The 19,961-nt window shown below is 36.0% G+C and overlaps 1 protein-coding gene across 1 annotated transcript in view; it reads left to right on the forward strand.

Annotated features, from left to right (window-relative positions):
- Positions 1-2,145: 2,145 nt before the first annotated feature.
- Positions 2,146-19,961, forward strand: part of baz2bb (bromodomain adjacent to zinc finger domain, 2Bb) — a 140,227-nt gene continuing 122,411 nt past the window's right edge. Inside the window, exon 1 of the mRNA XM_079821432.1 lies at positions 2,146-2,277. The gene's annotated coding sequence lies outside the window, so the exon portion shown is untranslated. The remainder of the gene's footprint in view (positions 2,278-19,961) is intronic.

Consider the following 19,961-nt stretch of genomic DNA (forward strand, 5'->3'; position numbering starts at 1 on the left):
CAGTTTTTTTTTACCGTAAATGTATGGGGGTTTGTTTTACAGTGAGTGTTATACACTCTCAGAAAAAGGTACAAAAGCTGTCACTGGGGTGGTACCTTTTCAAAAGTTACATTGTTCCTTTTAGGTACTAATATGTACACTTTAGGTACTAATATAATACACTTTAGGTACTAAAATGTACCTTTAAGGTACCAATATGCACCCTTTAGGTATAAAAGTGTACCTTTTGAAAAGGTATTTCCCCAGTGACAGCTTTTGTACCTTTTTTTCTGAGAGTATAAGTCTGTTAAATGGATCAAGGGTTTACAAGGGTTTACATTGTTTTTGTTGGTTTATGAACTCTAGGCTATAAAGAGAAGCAATTAAATTCTGCTTACTCAGATAAATGTTGACTCTGGACCTCTTTGGTCAGAACTGACCAGAATATTTAATGTTTTGAATTTTGAAACTGTTTTTGCTTCATCGGAATGGGGAGACTGGTGACTTTTGTCACATTAACTATGGGGGGGGGATCATGGACATCATTCGGATATGTTAAAGACCTTCATATTATTGATATTACTGAAAATATTATTGAACAAAAGTAGTCTATATTTATTTCCCTAAAAAAAGTTACATTTCAAGACTTCGGTTTCTTTTGACCACTAAGGTACCAAATGTGACCCAAAAATGAAAGGGCTCAGAAAGATAATCGGGAAGATTTTGTGATCATATGTGAAAATGAAACAAATGATGCACTGAGGATGTTTATCATGCATTCTGGGAGACCCAGCAAGTGAATACGGAAGACATTACATATCAATGTTCCTATAAAATATTAGAAAATATGAATCTATTCTCCCATTATTACACTTCTGTTGCTCCAAGAACACATTAATATGCAAATTAGAGACTGTATAGATCCATTGCATTGAATGGGAAAACCCATTGCCATTTTACCCAGATATTGCATAAAGTGGTATATCAATCTTTCATATATTGCGAATCATCTATAAACAAAGTTTGGTTAAAATAAAAAAAACATGAAACCTTAAAATTAATTGATTGGTGAATGAACAAGAAATGCCATTGTCTCAACAACTGAGTCTTGGTGTCCACTTACAAGAACATAGCATAACATATGAATTAAATATCATTTGTTTGTTATGCTCTAAACAATCTCAAATGACAAAATACTACATTCATAAGACTTTTTTCCTGGGTCTTATGAGGTTTATGGAGAGAGAAAAAAAGCTCATAAAGTGATTATAAATATTGCATAGTATCATAAAATCCCCTCAGATTTTCTTAATAATAATGAAAAATATTATTGAACAAGAATATGTTACATTGATTTTACAAAAAAGAAGAAGAAAAAAAGAAGAAGAAGTTACATTTCAAGTCTTCGGTTACATTTCAATGCTTGTGCAAGGTGCACAGTTAAATCTACATTATCTTACATTGCATTGAATGGGAAAACCCATGGCCATTTTACCCAGATATTACATAAAGTGGTATATTAATCTTTCATAACTTAGTTGCAAATCATCTTTAAACAAAATTTGGTTAAAATAAATAAAAACATGAAACCTTAAAATGAATTGGTGAATGTAGAGGAAATGCAATTGTTTTCCCATGTGTCATTTTATTTACAATTGAGTCCCGGTGTCCACTTACAAGAACATAGCATATGAATAAAATATCATTTTTCAAAAATGATATTTGTTTGTTATGCTCTAAAAAATGTCAAATGACAAAATACTACATTCATAAGACTTTGTTTTCCTGGGTCTTATGAGGTTTATGGAGAGAGAAAAAAAAACAGCTCATAAAGTGATTATAAATATTGCATAGTATCATAAAATCCCCTCAGATTTTCGAAATAATCATGAAAAATGTTATTGAACAAGAATATGTTACATTGATTTTCCCCCCAAAAAAGAAGAAGTTACAAACATTTCAAGGCTTGTGCAAGGTGCACAGTTAAACGGAAATTAATGTTGTGATCGTAGCGGTATCGTTTTAGATGCACATGCAAGTGAAAATGAAACAAATGATGATTCAGTGAATATGTTCAGAATAAGGGCTTTGGTGACGTCACGCCGCTTCCTTCAAGTGCAAACGAACTGAAGCTTCACTTTGCCGTTGAAGATTCACACGCGCTCTGAAGTCGCGCGGGCAGCACTGCTGGGATACAGCTCCTCACGGCGCTACCGGACTCTAGGAAAACCGCTCGGAAATTATCCGTTTCCACATCATCTGTTCCCTGGATGCTCTATATTAGCGTGAAAGCAAACGGTAAGTGATTTTTTCTGTCTTTAACCCGGCGGAGATCGCGTCCCTCGGTAACGCTGCGCGCGCTCCCGTCTCGGTTTGTGTGTAGTTGCTGCTGTTGTTTGCGCACTGAAGCAGATTGATAAGTCGCAAACTCGCCAAAAGATGTGTTATCAATCATAATCTGTTGTTAAAGTAATGGAGCAATCACATTTTTAAAGAGTGTACGTTATGAAGCCTGTCAAAAATATTTAAAACCAAACGGCTTTTCCATCTTAAGATCGTGCGTAAAGTAGTTAGTTGGCGTATGACAGGCACGTCAAGTGCTCCGAGCTCCTTTGTTTACACTAGCATTATCTTGTTAATGGCTAGTTTACATGTCACTGAGGGTTTTCTCATTCAAAACCAAGTTTTTTATGTTTAAATCTACATTTGCTATGAGGGAAAGTGTATACAGTAACTGTCCACCGTTTCCTTTTCCCTCACTGGTTCATTTCAGATATCTTTTTGGACGACAGCTGGATTTGGGTACAAAAATTGCGTCTTTAAAATGAAATAATGAGGTTTAAGATGAATTTCTTCCAACCCTCATGTCAACTGCAGTTAGTGTTAGGAGAGAGAAATATGTTTTTGCTTAGTATTCCGCTTGCTTTCAGACAAAAAAATGTTTTCATTTAGTACCATAGTGCTGATCTTTGGTCTCTTCTGTTTTCTATGGATATTCAACATTAGCGTTTATCATTCAGTACTAGTCTTTGCAATAGATATTGGTTTACAAAGCAGCTTTACAGAAAAATGGTGTCTTATGTCGACTGGAAAGGAGAGGTTTGATGTTACAGATGTTCCTTCATGGATGACTTCTGATGATAAACCTACAAATATGACTGTCCTTTTTAGATGCCATTTTGTTTTTATTTATTTATTATTAGATCAGGGTGGTGATTCACAAATTATTTTATATTGGTATCTTCTAATGGACTAAATGGTACCTGTAACCCTTAAAATGTATCGTTTTGGGGAAAAAATAAAGTGAAAGACCTTTATTTCTAATTTTATAGTCTTTTGTGATTTTAATGAGTCATGCATACGAGGGTTAAAATGTCCATATTTAAAAAAAAAAAGTGGTGTTTTTATGTAACCTGAACAGTTTTTTTTTTTTTAGAAAGTTTTATTGTGATGTGTTGTTTGCATGCTTGTGAGATCTATGGGATGGCATATTGAGCATATTGATCTGTTTTGACTTCTGAAGAAGTCAAGTGTTAACACGCCTCTGCTTTTTAAATCCTATTAGATATTGTAATGTTCGCTTGATTTCTTGAACTTATGTTTGCTTGTATAGGATTTGTCCAGTGAGATATGGCACATGATCAGACCTTGAGACCTCAAAGGGTGACGTGCTCACAAGCCAAAGATGCGATTCAGATTCATTCCTGTGACCGAGAGAGTCGTCATTGGCTATAAAGATAAAAGTGGGCGTTTTATTGTAAAAAAAAAAAAAAATCAGAATTGTCTGTCTGGATGGGAAAATGTCAAAAGGTTTTTTTTCTCTCTATTCATTTTGGGACTTAAACCAGTTTGTGCAATTCACCCAATGGGTTTCCCTCCTTCTCCATTTGTCTTTGCCACCTTTTGATTTTTTTGTTGTTGTAAATGCTGCGCTCTTTTGGGTGACACCAGCTGAACTGAAGACGCCACAGATCCGAGCGTCTTCCTAACAGCATGACATTGTGCTGTAAGCCACGAGAGATCCGTGAAATGAGCTTAAATCTCGCCGCAGTTGAGCTCTCTATACCAGCTGTGAATAAAGTCTCAGCAACGTACTTCTGCATAAGACCTGCTTCAACACTCTTGAAGAACATCTAAAATGCACATTGGGATTTGAATCTGTGAGTTGAACTAGAACGCATTCCTCTATGATGGAAAAGCTTGTTACTGGAAAAGAAACCAGCTGTCACACTTTTGAAATGGGTATTTAAGTTATTGTTAGTGATAGATTTAGTTCACACTCGAGCCTTAGGCCGTGTGACCACCAAAGTGTTTTTAGCCAGCAGAAAACACCTAGCTGTGAGCGCTTGGGAGCGTTTTGGCAGCTCAGCGTTAAGATACTTTGCTTGTTATGGTACGGAATATCTGCTGAAGTGTTACTAGTATCTCATTTCACAGATAGATTGTTGCTATATAAAAAATCTTGTAACAATATAAAGTATTTGCTCTGGTTCTTGTTTTAAATAATTTTGTTCCATTATTATTAGGGATGCACGATATATCAGCCACCCTATATTAATTAAATATTAATATTTAATGTTATCGATATCGGCCCGATTAAGAAAATTTGGCCGATTATATTAAGCCAATAAATTATGTATTTTTCCTTCAGCTGAGACATTTCACTTTTCGCCATAATGGTTTTGAATTGCTTGAAATATGATTGAAATCACTTCAAAAAGGAAAATACGGTTCAGTGCAACATGTGCGGTGCAAGTCTGTTATTATAATAAAATTATAATTGTGTGTTTGGGACGTGGCTTTTAATTGTGAGACTTTTGTTTTTTTTAATCAGGCTCTCAAAAATTATATAAATTTTTTTATTTATGTTTATCAGTCAATATATCAGTTATCGGCTTTCAAATTTAAAGAATTATCGGTATCAGCCAAAATGTTCATATCGGTCATCCCTAGTTATTATGCTTCTTGTTGTCATCTGTTGACGTTGTACAAGCAGATTGTGGTGGTTGGTCGGTGTTGTAATTGTCCCGCTCCTCCTCCGCTGTGATTGGACAGCTGGGTAAAAAGTGACTGAGTGCTGCGTTTTACCCAAAGTTGAACATTCTTCAACTCTCGGCGACGGGTAAAAAATGCTGAGCGCTCAGCACTTCAGTGTGAAATAGGCGCTCAGCGCCTCGTTATGCTCCTGGTGTTAAAAACGTGGCGCTTCCATTGAAAACAATTGAAAAAATACGCTATTCATTGGAGAAAAAAACGCTTTTGTGGACACGCAGCCTTACCGTGTGTTCACACCAGACGCGGCTTGCGAGAATAAATCGTGCTATTCGGACGTAGTTAGACGCTTGAGCATTTTTTAGTTTACTTGCTTCATTCGCGCGTGACATTCACTTCACAACAGACGCAGATTCGTGTCATAGGAGGGACTTCTACCAGGCGGCTCGTCTCATTGCAGAATGGCTGACATGGATTGTTTTAAAATACGGCGAATAAGCTCAATTTTCCGGGATTAGCTAACTTGTAGTCTCAATAGAGTGAATTCAGGGTGATTGGGACACTTTTTCCAAGTCATCTCAATGGCAAAAATTGTGTCAACCACCCGATGTATAGCTCAAATTGAGTAAAGAGCGTTTTTTACAACTTACCAGATTGTCTGACCTCCTCACTCACTTTCTTCCAAGCAAGATCCTTTTTATTCCAGTTTCTATAAAGTACGAAGATGTATCGTAGAGCTCCGGGTGTCCACATATGGTTTTGTCCTCATTGTTGTCACTACAAGAGCAAGCTCCTGGCGGGAATATCCGCCAAATGTCAGATTTTTCAACTTGCGCGAATCATGCATCAAACGTTCAATTCGCGCAAATCGCGTCATTCGCACAGCAGAATGTCTATTTGCGTCTTTGCATTGACTTAACCTGTAAATCCTTCGCGTGAAACGCTTGATTCGCGTCTGGTGTGAACGCACCATTAGTGCTCATTTCTGATTTAGCATTTTTCTCGGATCCGATTTTTTTATTTATTTAGATTTTTGTGTGTAGCTGTTCACATTGTTGTTTTAAATGTGGCCAATATCAGATTTCAATGCGAACAGATTATGGTCCTGAACTGACCCGTGTGCGAAAAATAACGATAAAAAGACGTCACGCAGCACGCTGTCATACGGAAGTAAACACGGAGGACATAAAAGTAAGCAATTGTGCATTTATTCATAGTGTGATCAAAGCATAGATAAATAAAATGGAACAAAGATGCAAATGAAATAAGCAGTGCTTTTGTTTTTGTTTTTTTCTACTTGTATTCATATACAAACATTGAATAATCAAATGTAAAATAACACTGCATAGTCTTTACTGTATAAATGAAATATAATGAATACAATTTATCTTTGATAAAGCTACAAAAGTGATTTTCTCTTTTTTTTTTTTTTTTGATTAACATTGGTGACACAAACAGCTGCGGGTATATTAGGCTGCTGTCACTTTAAGACAACTGCGTGGATCCAATATAATGATACGCATCCATTTTCTTTCTTTATTGTTTACAACACATAACACAGTGTTTATGAGGATGCTCACAGAGACTGGAATTTTGACTTAATTTTGCGTGCACAAGCTTAAAACAGAAGAGAAATTTGGTGTTCACATGCTGTCTGTGCGGAGTTTGTCTTCTTGCGCTTGATGTTTAAACTGACAGGACTTAAAAACACATGCAAATGATAAGCTTTCACTCTATGATGGTTAATTTTGCAATGAATCCGCAAATCACATGCATTCCGAACCGGGGGGCAGCTGGCCCGTACAGATCACAGATCAACTACGATCCCTATACTTGACGGCGTACATCCTGCGATGTAACTATCGCGGATGCAGTAGAGAAATGCAGTAGCACGTTGATCTGCCAGTCGTGGGTCTTTCATGCGGAGATTCTCCTCATGCGTTTGCAATTTAAATATGATGCATTTAAAAGGCAATGTCCAAACGTATCATTACAAAAGTTCACAATGCTGTAGAAGATGAAATAAAATGTGGATAACGCTGAATGAATATCTTTTCGTCAGGTTAAATACTGATTATTAATCTCTCAAACCTCTTAATCTAAACCTCTCTGCTTAACTGTCAGACTTGCACATCTGCCATGTCTGTAGTTTTTAAACACTTTTTATCAGCATTTGTAGTTCTATTTGAATCCTCGTCCAACGTGCAATGGGTTTTGGGCAACATTAGCCATTAGAGTGTGTATCAATCTGCACTTCGGATTCTGACCGGTATCTTTGGCGCGCTGTTGGCGGATTTGACAGAGAAGCGATGTATCGTTGGTCTGATTGGTTGAAGGACTATCCATTTCCATACAGAGTCATTTGAACTATGACCATTGATCACACCTCTTGTGGTCTGATTGGTTGAAGGACTATCCAATTACGTACGTCATTTGAACTGGTTGGGCAAGTTGACAGTTGACGATGTTTACAGTAAAACATTGTGATGGACGATGATATTGTCGTCTTTTTTTATTAATACAAATATATAATTTACTATATATGTATTTTACTATCTCTTTACATAAATACTATTTTCTACTTAAAAACTATATAATTTCGTTATTTTACTAACCCAAATAATGACTCATCTGCGCTAGGTTGCACGTCAGGGAAAAAAGTAGCTTCCTTCCACTTAAGAAGAGTTGTGCACTTTTTATTTTAATATATCTCTTTACATAAATACTGTTTTCTACTTCAAAACTATAATTTCATTACTAACCCAGTGTTTTGTATGTTAATGCTGTTTTACGTGAATAATACCGAGTGAAGCACAAAGCTTTGTTTACAAAGGAAATAAATTCGCAGCCATGAATGGATTCATGCTGAATGAGAGAGGTAGGCTGAGCCCAATTTAAGATTTGTCAGCTTTTTTTATTCTGTTTTGCAATTTTCGTGAATTTTAACAATAGGCCTAACGTTAGTCCATTTTATCCCACATGGACATGCTTCTCGTTTCTTTTCTCAAATTTTCACTCGGTTCACACCCATTTTCGCAGGGAATTATAAACGTTTCTTCCTTTCGTTTGTTTATAATTAAGTCTATTATACCCATTTACGTCCTTTACTGTGGGAAAGTAGAAAAACACTGTAGGACGAATAGGCTACCTTTTTACTTTATTTTATTTAACAAAGTGTGTGCTTGTTGTTATTAGACTTGGTAATGCGCGTCAAGTTTATTTGAATAGCGTATTTCACACACACACAGGCCATTTTACTTTCGTTTTCTCTGGCAGTGAATAATCAAACATGGCTTAAATGTCTTGACCCTGTGGAAGATAAAATTCGCTCTTCAGAACTTACAACAAGTGTTGCTTTGCAACATCAGGAGAACACATGAAGACGAAGATATTTGAGAAGGTGTCTATCCAGTTTGTTTAATATCGTGCAGAGCGGTATGTGACGCATCTTTGAGGGGAAATTAAACCCTTTTTTTATACTAATATTTAATTTTCTTATATTCTTTAGGTTACCTAAAGCCCATTGATCATGCCTCTTGTGGTCTGATTGGTTGAAGGACTATCCAATTACGTACGTCATTTAAACTATGCCCGTTGATCACGCCTCTTGTGGTCTGATTGGTTGAAGGACTATCCAATTACGTACGTCATTTGAACTATGCCCTTTGATCACGCCTCTTGTGGTCTGATTGGTTGAAGGACTATCCAATTACGTACGTCATTTAAACTATGCCCGTTGATCACGCCTCTTGTGGTCTGATTGGTTGAAGGACTATCCAATTACGTACGTCATTTGAACTATGCCCGTTGATCACGCCTCTTGTGGTCTGATTGGTTGAAGGACTATCCAATTACGTACGTCATTTGAACTATGCCCGTTGATCACGCCTCTTGTGGTCTGATTGGTTGAAGGACTATCCAATTACGTACGTCATTTGAACTATGCCTGTTGATAACGCCTCTTGTGGTCTGATTGGTTGAAGGATTATCCAATTACGTACAGAGTCATTTGAACTATGCCCGTTGATCACGCCTCTTGTGGTCTGATTGGTTGAAGGACTATCCAATTACGTACGTCATTTGAACTATGCCCGTTGATCACGCCTCTTGTGGTCTGATTGGTTGAAGGATTATCCAATTACGTACAGAGTCATTTCAACTATGCCCATTGATCACGCCTCTTGTGGTCTGATTGGTTGAAGGACTATCCAATTACGTACAGAGTCATTTGAACTACGCCTCTTGTGACATAAAAGTCACATGAATTCTGATATGACTGTTCAGACGGAGGTCGCATTGCAAACATCAGACCTGTATCGGTTTTAGGATCACATATGGAAGTGGCACAAATCATAAATGAAAAGATCAGATTCCTGTGGTTTGTGCCGTTCACACTGTCATGAGAAGAAGAGAAAAATCGGATTTGGGCCACATTTACCTGCAGCCTGAACGTAGGCTTAGTTATTGCCCGACACTGCATCAGAACAGCGTTTAGTGTAGTATTAAGTGCTTTAAAGCGCAGTTCTGCGTGGCGTTTCTTTGAGCTAATGCAGAGGAGCAGCTGTATTGCTGAGTGTCTGATGCTCTTCGGATCTCTACTGGGAATGCGCATCTCTTCTCGTCCTCGCTGATGCATCGACCACGCAGCAGCTGCCTGATTGTGTGGAGATGCTTGGAAACCATTAGTGGAAATGAATTGAAAGAAGCCAAAAGACCCTGCTCTTTTTTTTTTTTGTTTTCTTTTTTTTCCCTCCTTCTTAGACACACACACTCTGAGACCTGGATTATACTAATACATTCTCTCAAACTCGCGTTTTGTAGTGCAAACAAATGCCTATTGTTAGGTTTAGTAGAGCTGCTGTTGAACACAAAAGCGGCCTGTGATGTACTCGTTGTATCTGAGCTGCTGGAAGAATCTACAGCTGTCAGGACTTGTTTTGTGGTTTTACCTTTTATTTTTGCCACTTGAAAGAAAAATACAGTTTCACAAACAAAGTCTCTGCTGAAACCAGTTTGGAGGCGTTGCTCAGAATCATGCATGGAGAACTCTTGAGGTTGTTATTTTGTATATTTATATGAAATTAACTTGCAGATCATGCAAGGTTTAGACTATTTATTTCAGCAACTGCAAATGTGATGCTTATTTTGCAATTTATGTATCATGGGAGTTGCATTTCCCTTGATCTTTTGATGTAAAGAAACATTTGCATTAATGATGCATATTGGGCGTCCAGTCACAGTGAGGTAAAGAGGAAGTAGCACAGATACTATTATTCTAGAACTAATAATAGCAGATGAAGCAACGATAAGAGTAAAGTGCGTCAAAGCCTGTGTGCTAATCTTACTTGAAACCTTTGTTGTTTTAAAATATGATCCCTCATAATTTAAGGTCACAATATAGCCCCCAATCGAACAAAATTAAGCCTTTTTTTGGGAGCTTTTATTTATTTATTTTTATTGTTATTTCATGACCATTAAACACGTTTTGCCCCAAATTCTCATTTCTGTACTGCTTCTGAACATTTGTTGTTGTTTTTTTTGTTGTAATTCTTGAAAGTGGTTCTCATAAAATTCCATTACTGTATTAAAATTACTGAAAAGAAAAGACGGTAATTTTTTATTTAAATCAGTGAAGGCAGTACACCAATACCAGACAAGACATACAAGTACTTTATAGTATTTTTCAATATTATATTTATATGGTATTAATTATATATTTATTTTTGATGAAATGGCATCTAGACATGTTCTTGATTAGGTTTCGTGCGAATTTCCCCCCAGACAACCTAATTGTGAATCTAATTAAATATGTAAAGCACGCACACATCCACCGATGGATTCTGCTTTTGAAATGCTTGACTTAAACAGCTGGAAGACCTAGAACGATGAGGGAAATTAGATTATACTGACAGTTCTGTGAATTCATCTGGCCAGAGATTCAAATAATAAAGCAGAGTTGCAGTCAGAAGGTCAGCACAGATTTATTCAGAACTGTCATCCTTGAAAGTGCAACAACCACCCATGAATACAAACCACTCCGCATCATAGTCTGGTATTTAAGGGGATGAAAAATAACACAGTGCCATTTGAATGTGGTGCATGTTATCAGGCTTCGCTCTCCCGGCAGGCAACAACATTAGCTCAAGGTTACAGTAATAGTGCTTGAAACAGCACTTTTAAATGCTAGCAGAATCACTGGACAGATTCTGATTATTCCAAATGTTACACACATACTGGACTCACACACACACACACACACATTCATTTTGAATACAGAATGAACACGATGCAGCTTGTGATCGCCGTGGACAAAGGCTATTACCCTTCTGCAGCATTTGTTTGTTTATCAGCTTTGGCTCAATACAGTGATGATAAAGCCACGAGAGGCTGAACATTACAGTTATTACTATTTATTCTCTGAAACTGTCTGGCTTATTGATAAAACAGCAGTATGGTAATAGACACCAATTTTCAATTAATAGAGAGAACTCACAATTAATTGTGAGTTCAAATAATAACTGTTTTTTTGTGACTTTGGAAAGACAGGATTTCTTATAAAGTCTGTTCATATTGTTTTTGTTTTTAAATAAATATATGTGCTGTGTGTTTCAGAGTGAAGTGTGGCACTGTGTTCCTTTATGTAAACAGCTAATAATGCTAATAATAATAATATTATTAATTATATTATTTGGCCAAATTGTGCAGCCCTACATTGTGTTGCTAGATATCGGTACTTGAAAGGAATCGCATTACAATACCTTAAGAAAACGGTAAGATACAACATTTTATTAGTACCGGTACTTTGATGTCTGTCTTATTCTAATAAGAGCTGACACAAAAATATATCCATGCAGGGCATCAAACATGCATGCATGAGAAAATAAAGTGTGGGATGTTAAAAAGAGTTAAAGGGATAGTTCACCCAAAAATTTAAATTAGCCCATGATTTACTCACCCTCATGTCAATTGTATATAACATTCTTCTTTCAGACGAATACAATCTGAGTTATATTAAAAATGTCCTGGCTCTTCAGCTTTATAATGGCAGTGACTTGTTGTCATTTTTGAAGTCCATAAAAGTGCATCTATCCATCATATAACTGCTCCACACGGCTAATAAAGTGGTTATGGTTAATAAAGGCCTTCTGAAGCGAAGCCATGCGTTTGTGTAAGAAAAATATTTAAAACTTTATAAAGTAAAATATCTAGCTTCCACCAGATCGCCATCCGTATTCAACTTACGGAAAAAGTGTAGTGCCTCTCGCAGTTCAAACGACATTGCACACTTACACTTTTTTCCCGATCTGGCAGAAGCTAGTTATTTTGGTCTATAAAGTTTTAAATATGGATTTTTTTCTTACACAAATGCGCCACTTCGCTTCAGAAGGCCTTTATTAACCCCCCGGAGCCGTGTGGAGCAGTTATATGATGGATGGATGCACTTTTGGACTTCAAAAACAGCAACATTCACTGCCATTATAAAGCTTGGATTAGCCAGGACATTTTTTAATGTAACCCAGATTGTATTCGTCTGAAAGAGGAATGTCATATACACCTAGGATGACTTGAGGGTGAGTAAAGCATGGGCTAAATTTCATTTTTGGGTGAACTATCCCTTTAAGCACAATAAAGCTTGAAAATGCTCTCGAAAATGTGAGCGAAAACTTAGTTCTTATTTGTGTATCATTGTGCTTGAATGGTCAAAAATATGTCAAAATGCACGTCATGGCGAGAATTCACGTAAACACAATAGAGTTTGTTTTATAGTGACCGTAAACAGTTGGGAAAGAAATCGGATGTGTATCATTATATTAGATCCGTGCAGGTCTTAAAGTGACAGCAGCCTAATAAACCTTCTAAGTAATTCATTTTAATCAAACAACAAAAGAAAATAGAAAATCACCTACGAGACTAAATAACTTTAATATCTGAGAATCAGTGTATAGTTAATTTTTAGAGAGTAGCATTCAAATGACAAATTAATCAAATGAAAAAAAAAAAAAATCTGCATAATCTTCAGTTAAAAATACCTTCAGGTACAGCAAAGGAAGGACAGTCATCCTGGCATAATGTTGCTTATTATTCTTTTTTTTTACAGATAAAATGAAATGCACTGCTGTGGACGTTGTTTACTTCATTAATGTGTTTACTGTGATAATGGACTGAGGATGGGAATCGGTTTTGGATTCGGCAGCAATCTTAACCTTATCTTAACCAGTGGATTCGGTATTCGGCCAAACCCAAAAAATCTAGATTCGGTGCATCCCTACAAATAACTATATTATGATATAAAATTACTATTGAAAAAATGTAATCACTCGTATATTGTCACCCACCCCTATCCCAACCTCTCAGAACTGAGAAGTTTGTGCATGTGATTGATAACATTGATCATGTGATTATTGCAAACATCTCTGTTAGCATGTTCACACTGTGGCATCTAATTATTCTTTTAAAATAAAGTTACGGGAATGGTCAGAATGCAGGCCAGGAATATGCTGGGCTTTAAAATTAATTTTAAGTCATATTATTAAATTACTGTTTTTATTTTTTGTTGTGGTATCGATTCAGTATTTTAGTCAGGAATCAAAGTCATAATTTTGGTATCACGACAACATTAGCCCTACAACAGTCACCAGCAGGATTACTAGGGTTTGCCAGGTTAGTGGCTTTTAATCTAAAAAGAGTTTTGTTTGTGGTGCTTTGTAAAACAAACTGTGTTTTCTCACTTTACCTGTAAGTTAGATGGTCAAGTGAACAGTTCAAAATGAACCAGTTGAAAAATACCTAAATACCAAAATGCATTTGAATATACATAAAATGTTTTATTTGATCCTTTAATTGCATTTTAAATCACAGTCTTTATCAGAAAATAAAATCCCCAAATTGTGCAGTCTGTTTCAAATAAACCTGGCCTTAAAAAGCACATGATTGGATGCTTTTTATGTCCTAATGGGCAGTTTTTGGCCAGAATAAGTTGCAAACTGGACAGAATTTGCTAATGGTCTGAAGTCTGTATGTGAGGCTATGTTCTGGCTGCTTGATTGTGAAATTGACCTCTCATTTCACATCAGTGTTGTGCAAGCAATCGTTTTGTCGTGTGTACAGGTCTTCTTGGAGGGGAAGTCCATGTAGATGTTTTTGGGAATGACTAATCGCTGTGGGTTTGAGAATGAGGTCATTAGATGAGTCTGAAGGGGGGATTGTTCTTCCTGGCTGGAAAAAAAGGGGGAATATTGGGTGTGTTTTAAGCAAATGAACCACAGGGCCGTCAGTAATTAGGGCAGTTTTCTTGATGCGAGTTTGCGTCTGCGGTGCACAATCCATCTTTCATTTCTCTCTCGCTCTTCCACAATCTTCCACTCATTAATCAGGATGCTGGGCTCCTGCAGGGGGATTCGGGAGGTCTGTCTTCTGCCGAGCCGTTTGGGGTCTGAAGACAGCAGTTAGACCCCCCAATGCAGCAGGATAAATGTGACATGGCTTTGAATGCATAATTCAATATCTCCTCTTTGTTTCTGGTTAATGTTTTGGAAGAGTGTAGACGTGACATGAGTCTTTTTGTGAGGTAAGGATGGTCTCAGACGGCACACCCACGGACCGCCCATGATCCATTCACTCATGCGTAATGCACACAACTGGAAGAAAGCGCTTGTTAAAACCGCTAGCTCAGATTGTCTGACAGCAAGCAACTTTCAGGAACTTTCAGGAGGCTGTACGATTTTTGGAAAATAACTTTTTTCTCTTTTTCTCGCTCTGATAATTGTTTGCCATTCAAAATGAGATTTAAAAAAAAATGTATCCAGGTTTGCTGTGCTTGTAAATATGATATGATTGTAGGGCTGTACAATTTGTCCAGAATTATGGGATTTATATATCAGAATCAGATTTATATATCTTATTATTATTATTATTATTATTATTATTATTATTATTATTATTATTATTATTATTATTATTATTATTATTATTATTATTATTATTATTATTATTATTATTAATAATAATAATACAATAATAACAATAATAATAATAATAATAATAATAATAATAATAATAATAATAATAATAATATCATTAATCATGAATAAAAATGTATACAAATATATCAACATATATGTAATATAATATAATATATAATATAATATATAATATATAATATAATATAATATAATATAATATAATATAATATAATATAATATAATATAATATAATATAATATAATATAATATAATATAATATAATAAATACATATAATATAATATAATTTATAAAATATATAAAAAATACTTTTTCACACTTTGATAATTGTTTGCATCCAGGTCTGCTGTGCTTGATTGTAGGGCTGCACAATTCGGCCAGAATTATGAGATTATATATATATATTTATATATATATATATATATATATCAATAATTATATATCAGAATATCTGAATAATAATAATAATAATAATAATAATAATAATAATAATAATAATAATAATAATAATAATATAAAAAGTATTACTACATAAAATAAGCAATTACCTTCGTATTTACTGCAAAAAAAATTATTTAAGAAAAATATAGTAATAAAACAAAATTTATTATTATTATATTATTGTTAATAATATATTATCATGATTAATAATAAATATATTTAAAAAAAAGTACACCCCTAAATATAATAGGGGTGTAACGATAAATCGTTATATTGCAATATTAAAGGGTAACTAAACCCCAGCTCAGCGCTTAACTCCACCCACTGGCAATATTTGAAAAATGCTGGAAAAGTGGAGACAGAGGGGATGAGCCGAGGGCGGGGCTGAGACCCACAGTGACGGATTGATTGACAGCTGTCAGACTCGCGAGTCGCAAAGATGGAGAATGACTGACCGGAGTGACGCCAGTAGCTTTGCAACAGAGCGGTTATTCCCAGCCACCTTCACCTGAAGTGGAGGAGGGTGAAGTGTCTGTAGACACAGACCCAGAGCCTTATCAATGCGAGCCGCTGCTCAAACTGCGTTAACTCCCTATGCCGACGATTATAGTGAAGCAGCAGCGAAAGAGAACTGACCTAATCTATGAACAGTCAAATCCTTATACTGAATGCCACTAAAAATAGATCAGATATCTGATATACATACAATTTATTTATTTTATTTATTTTCATTCAAATAAGTCAATAAGCAGCGCAGGACCAATAAGTTCAAACCTAATAGCCTATTATAAACAGATTTCCTCAAATCAAAGTAAGACTATATACGTCAGCATTTATAGTTACGATATTGTTGTTCGTTACCATGACAACCACTTGCGTGTCAGGGTTTGAAAGCGCGTCTCATGTTTGAAAATGATCTTCTGTACACATGACGGGCGGCAATAATATCGCAAGAAAAGCCTGACGTGTACTGACAACTGCATTATTTAACCGCATTTTCTTCATTACAATGTTAAAGCAAGTGTCAAGTCAGTTTCATTCATAATGTTTCTACTTCATGTAACATGACAGTTCATACTGGAGTGAAGCCGTTCTCATCATGTGATTGGGGGAAACATTTCTGAGGGCGTGTTGAGCTCGTGCCAGGGGCGGATAGTGAGCCGTTGGAAGAACCATCAACGTCACGATGACCTACAACGTCCAATAGGAAAATTAAACTGCAGTCGCCACCGTTCAACCTTAAGAGGGCAGCACTCAGACGGTTTTACACCATATATTAGAGAATTAAAACACTTTATATCCAAATGTCAAAACATTTACTTGAATCAAGCATTATTAAAGACAGTCTCGCAGATCATTAACTAGAAAAAGTTGGTTTAGGGTTTAGTTACCCTTTAAAAAGCTATAAAAATGCGACAATGTATCAATGATGTAAACTATATGATTTGCGATTTATTGTGTTGGTTTTATCCAAGGCTCAGTTTACTATGTTTATATGGTATAATTCACCCAAAAATGTCCATTCATGTACTCATGCCCTTATCGTTTCAAACCTATAAGATTTTTGGTTTAACTCCCAAACACAAATTAAGATTTCAAACCTGATTTTTCTGTCTCTCTTCTATATTGTGAGTTCATTATCGCGATTTGTAACGAACCGTGCCACGAGTTACACCCCTAAAATATAATAATAATATTATTTTGCATTACAACTGTTATATTTGAATACTATATTTATGGTCTTAATTTCGTCATTTTCAAACATTAATCCATCCAACTTTTATTTTGACAGAGCACCGAAGGGAGCCCTTGAAGCTTCTCTTTGGTTGATAAATGCATCCCAATACAAGTAAAGGAAGATGGCACATGTTTTGTGCCCAAATGCACGTTAAAGCGACTCAAACTCAGAGCAGATGAAGAGATGGAGTTTGTGCGGAGCAGCGTTTACAGTGAACCGAGCCTTAAAACACAGGCGGATGATGAGCTGTTTATGTGTACGAATGCAGTGCCGCGCTTCACTCTGAAACACGCAGCACATATATTTAATTTCAGTAAATTTGCAAGCCATATTGCATTTCGATTTTATTTTCGGATTAATTGTATTTATTAATCGTGCAGCCATCCCAGATGTTATGCAGTTAGTCACAGGTCTAGCTATGTGCTACTTAAGTGTAACACCCTGTGATTCGCTGAGCTGGAGATATTAAAAAGATGACTGTCAATGACTGTCTCTCGCTCTCACGCTTATTTTTTCCTGTTCTCTCTTTCTTTCCGTCTGTCACTTAAATATCTCTGATGTCACATGTCCTTTGCTCAGGGAGGGACTGAGGCTTCCTGTGGTGTTAAGAGCTCATGTTAAAATGCCAGTGCTTTTACCTCTTGTTTGCCATAGGCTGTCATGTGCAATAATGCCTGCTGAGTAAAACAATGGGGAATTTAACCTCGAATAGGGATTTTGGTGAAGAAATTTCTCTCTAATAGAAATTATTTTAATTAATTTATATATTATATATTATACATTCTGTTCATATTAAATTACATGATTATCTTTTTATATATTATAATTATAATATATCTGAATATTTATTTATTGAATTGGTTTAAAAGGGTGCAAAAAAAACCCTGCATGCATCTATTTTTACATCTGCATTTTAATGTGGGAAAAATGCAACTTTTTTTGTGATGACTCAAACGAGTTGTTTGAACCGATTCAATGAAAAACTCCTTCTGATATTTATATCAGAGATGCTTTTAAAACAGTTCAGCATTTTCATACTCAAATCACAAAATGTGAAAATAGTGTAATGACAGGAAATTAATGAGCAAATTAAAAGCACACTAAAATATTGTGATTTATTTGTAATGTTATAATGCTATTGATTGATATTGTCCAGCAGTGTGGAGCACACTATAGATCCTGTCAGATATTAATGTTACTGTGAGATTGCAGTGTTTTTTTATGATTTGTCTCATGCACTTGGAAGTGATGCACGTTAAAAATGAAGAATTGATTCTAAGCATCCTGACTTTGATTGAGCATGTTGCATGCTGCAATTTTATCCAGGTTTCCTTCTAGAATACACACGTTTCACAGATTATTAGATTAGATTAGCTTGATGTTTTATGATCTATAACGCCAGAGCATCCAGCAGTAGGAATGGCCACTATGACCAACAGAACAGAGATAGGATCTCTGCATGTGTGAACATCCCATTATTGAGATTGATGTGAAGGTGACCTGTATGTGAAATGTGCTGCTCTTTGTTTTTTACTCTCAGAAAGCGTGCGGCCTCTGTTAATAACCTCTTGCTCACCGCTGCTCTATTCTACCCAGTAATTACCGACTATTACACCACAGATCTCTGAGAGATGTTTACCTCATACACACACAAACACAGGTATTTTAACTGTGGATTACTCCAGTTTATTGTCACGTCCATGTCATCTGATTTATAACTCGCTAATTCTTGTGGCACGAGACCGCACAGGTCCTATTATTATTATACCTGCTATTAGTTAATCAGTTGGTTAATTTAAAAAATGTTGGATTTTCAATAATTTCTATGAAATAGTCCATTTAAAATATGTAAAAACGTAAAATACAATAATAGAAAAAATGGCATATTAGAGAAACAGACCACAAGTCTGCTCAACCCTAATGGCCATTAAAAACTGTGAAGGTCTCATCATGCTTTTTTTTGCAAGTATGATATGCAAAATATTGTGTTTGTGACAACATTTGAAGTCTGGAAGTTGGGTCTGGACTTGATCCGTTGTGGCGCAACTATGCTCGAACCAGAGCAGTTCGGACCAATCAGATTGTCAGGACGGGCTTTATGCGATGATGGACAGATGATCAACAGTAACATAACCATCCTCGTCACCAAAGAGCGGTTGGGTTGAACTTGTTTACTAAACGGAGAACTTGTTCGTATATGCATTCGCCTTTACTATTTCTCTCAAAAATGATGATGGTGTTGGACTGTTGGTAAGTACTCTGTGTATCCTTAAATTCCTTTACAACACCGGCAAAGATTGCTTACACTCATCCTCATCTTCTACTTCTTCCAGCGTGCGTGCAGTTGAGTTTTGTTGACAACTATGCGTCGCTCAACATATGTCACTTACTCCATTGCTCTGATTGGTTGTAGGTCTATCCAATTGACCTATCGGTAAGCCCCGCCTCCCTTAGTTACTGTTGCTAACTCGGACAAACAAACGGAGTTGCTATATCTTACAATGACAGCTGTCAGTGTGAAAACCTTATCCCAAGATGTTTTTGGACACAGAATGTAGCGTAAACCCCGTCCGAATGATGGCCAAACTTTACTTATGGTTTATCAAGTTTATTATGTCCTTTTTCACTCCAAAAAATCATCGTAAGAGCTGAACAAACAAAGCATAAGAAGTGTGCATTAACGTCTCATTCACAAACTATCTCTCTCCGTTGCATTACCATTAACATACACAGCAAATTACACAAAAACACTCAAACAACTAACAGTAAACAAACATATACACAGACCGTATGCCTTTTCGAGGGTGCAGTTAATAACTGGTAAACTTTG

The sequence above is a fragment of the Gobio gobio genome, assembly GCF_949357685.1.
Source record: "Gobio gobio genome assembly, chromosome: 7".
NCBI classification, from domain to species: Eukaryota; Metazoa; Chordata; class Actinopteri; order Cypriniformes; family Gobionidae; genus Gobio; species Gobio gobio.